Source organism: Limulus polyphemus, unplaced genomic scaffold, assembly GCF_000517525.1.
Source record: "Limulus polyphemus unplaced genomic scaffold, Limulus_polyphemus-2.1.2 Scaffold193, whole genome shotgun sequence".
Taxonomy (NCBI): Eukaryota; Metazoa; Arthropoda; class Merostomata; order Xiphosura; family Limulidae; genus Limulus; species Limulus polyphemus.
In genome coordinates, this window is record NW_013665803.1 from 556638 (window position 1) to 560246 (window position 3609).

The window sequence follows — 3609 nt, forward strand, 5'->3', positions numbered from 1 at the left end:
GAATTATACTCAGGCACACACATACAATGTCTCAATACAGTTGCAAAAAATTACCAGGATGAACTATTTTTTTGCGTAAGGTTATGCGTGTTTTTTTTTTTTTTAGAATTTAAACCACAACCTATTAGCTGGCTTTAATAGATTACCTAATAAATATATTCATACCAACATGTGTAGGTACAGGGTATCCGACAAATAAGTTTATAGATAAACTTTGTACTTTTGTTTCAGAGACAAGAGCCTTCAATTTCTGCTACTGAGATGTCATGTCGTTGCCCAGTTGTGCAATTTCCACAAAGATAAACATGTGGAGTGTGGTAAGTGTATGATATAATGCTTTGCACATTCAGAATAAACTCGTTAATATGATTTATGGTTACTCTCTGTGTGTTTAGTTAGAGTGTTTATATATTTTTGAAAATCTTAATGTAATACTGTTTTGCAGCTTCTAAAATTTCACTTGTAAAATTCGCTTATACGACAAGCTTTGAGTAACTCACTTTAACTTCTAAATCAAAACTACCTAGCCACAAAGTAGTAGCGAATTTAACAGAAAGATAAAAACAACATAAACATTCAGTTCCAATAGCTTTGAGTTATTGTTGTTGTTTGTTATTAAACACAAAGCTACACCACGGGTATCGAAACCCGGTTTTAGCAGTATAAGTCCGCAGACACACCACTGTGCCACTGGGGGGGGGCAATAGCTTTGAGATATAATAATTTTTGTAATTTTGGTTAGGTGTATAACAAGCTGCGCTAGACATAAAAGAGTTGACGAACGGGTACTGGACTAAGAACTATCGTGTTTGGGATCTGGGTATCCTAAATGTTATTGGTTGTTTGTTTATTGATCAAAGATCGAAACGTACAGGGAGCAAATAGACAAATTTCGAGGTAACTCTGCAATAAAAGAAATAAAATAATGGCTTTTATAAGAATACATCACACTACCACAAAAATCAAAATATCTACTCCCCAATCTGAAATCAAAACTTCGAAATACTTGTAACAATGTAAGAATGTAAGCCTAGCTTTACAGGTTTCGAAATACTGGACACTATAACCATGTAAATTTAGCTTTATAGATTTCGAAATACTGGACACTATAACTATATAAACCTAACTTTATAGGTTTAGAAATACCGGACACTGTAAATATGTAAACCTAACTATATATATTGTCGGTACTTTCACCCCCACACTTTAAAAAAAAAAAACAGATTCTGAGCTTCATAAGATGTTTCACATAGCCTAAGAATCCTGCCAAAATGCGTCTGTAATAACCAGTGAAGTGAGAATGGGTGTTCGATTCAGGCATTCGAGATAAGATGGTTCAGTTGAGGAAAGCAGCTGCTTGCTAGCAGAATCGAGACTATAAATCCTATCAGGTGCCCTTTTCATCCATTCAGAAAAAACCTTATACATAGAAGTATAGCATATTCTAGCAGACTGACATATCTACTGAGGAACAAAATTTAAACTTTACTTTACTCAGATATGTCAAGACTTTTTCTTTCTTTTTTGTTGCTGTCAGAGCTGTCATGCACTGTACTCCAATCCATTACGACACAGGTTGCACAGAAAAAGCTTCTACGAACGCATTTACCAATCATTGTATAAGTTAAGAACGAAGTAGCTTCCTTAAAAACCATCTATTTTGTTACAAATAACGTTGCTTCTTTTTATTCGTGTTTACCTTTTCTTTGGTTGCAAGTTTACAGTAATAATTTCGAAGAGTATTAATAATTCAAACGTTGCATTTGAAGATATGTTTTACAGAAATATTATTATAAAATTCAAATGATTTCATGTTTCAAAAAGTTTGTTAGAACAGAACGATAAGAAAAACTGTCCACATAGGCTTTAGGAACAATTTTATTTTTCTCACTGTTGAACAACGAAAAGCACGTGCCTACTCTGTAGTCAATTGACACAACACCGTTCATACTCAGCCTCCATTTCAGTACTTCGCTACAAATAGGAAGACATGAATTTGATTGACTAGAATCAGTATACTTAGTTATAGATCAATATATCTTCTGATTCCTACTCTCTCCCCTTGGTATACTTTGTAGGGAAGGGAAGCAACTTGTGGTTCTCTAACTTAGAAATAATGCAAAAAAAATGTAACTTTAGCTCTACTCTGTTTAAATAGAAAACAATAGTTTATTTAAATAAAAATAATGTAAGATGCATCTGAAGTTTGTTTTAATGCTTATATGTACGTAGGGAAAAAAGATTTCCAGGGATAGACACAGTTGTAATTAAAATGCGCTATAAATTATATTTTAACACTTTAGTGTAACAAGGACAACGTTTTTTTACACGGGTAAAAGTAGTTTAATCAGCTAAAGATGAATTAAGATGATATACTGTGAAATTTATTTTAACACTCTAGTGTGCCAAGAGAAAACTATAATTGCAAAAAGGCAATTTCTAATTATTTTATCATATTTTAATTTCCATTTTGCCCCCACCCCCAATGGCACAGCATTATGACTGCGGACTTACAACGCCAGAAAGTGGGTTTCGATACCCGTGGTGGGCAGAGCACAGATAGCCCATTGTGTAGCTTTGTGCATTCAAACAAACAAACAAACAAATTCCATTTTAATGCTGCCGGGTTCACAGTCCTGGCGCGCTAACAACCAGGTCATGCCTGGGCCCAATAGGCTTGAATTACAATTTTGTAAATATAGTTGAAAACAATAGTACCTTCAAGATACATAATGTCATAAATTGCCACAGTTATCTTTAAGGTGAGATCTAAAATAGTAGATCTTCATTTTCAGTTGAAGGGTCGTTCAGATTTCCAAATAAGTTTTGTGAAGTTGCTGACAATTTTATTGTAGCGATGTCAAAACATTTGACAAGTACTAATACCCAGGAACTTTACAATTGTCACTTTAGACATTACCAATAATCATCTAAGTATTAGAACTGTCAACAGTACGTGTCGCAAACACCAGCGGTTTTATTAAAGTGGAACCAAGAACCGCTTCATAGGACAATAAGCACTTTTGTTTTCAAGATGAAACACAAATTATTTGAGAGAACTTTATAAATCTGGCATGTTATAGTGATATTACGTTTTCCAGAGAAAACTGATTCCATGACAGTAGTTGAAACCAACAGCTAGTATTTTTGTGTCCATTATATACTATAATATAATATAATGTAGTATTCCTTTACTATGCTATATTATTCCTTTACTGTACTATATCATAATATACTATATTATTCCTTTACTGTACTATATTATAATATACTATATTATTCCTTTATTATACTATATTATAATATACTATATTATTCCTTTACTGTACTATATTATAATATACTATATTATTCCTTTACTGTACTATATTACAATATACTATATTATTCCTTTTTTACTGTACTATATTATAATATACTATATTATTCCTTTACTGTACTATATTATAATATACTATATTATTCCTTTTACTATATTATAATATACTATATTATTCCCCAGTAAAGGAATAATATAGTATATTATAATATAGTACAGTAAAGGAATAATATAGTATATTATGATATAGTACAGTAAAGGAATAATATAGTATAGTAAAGGAGTAATAC

At 31.9% G+C, this 3609-nt stretch overlaps 1 long non-coding RNA gene across 1 annotated transcript in view; it reads left to right on the top strand.

The window, feature by feature from the left end:
- Positions 1 to 3609, top strand: part of LOC111084991 — a 10502-nt gene that overhangs the window by 3120 nt on the left and 3773 nt on the right. The window contains exon 2 of the long non-coding RNA XR_002609860.1: positions 232 to 317. This is a non-coding gene — a long non-coding RNA (uncharacterized LOC111084991). The remainder of the gene's footprint in view (positions 1 to 231; positions 318 to 3609) is intronic.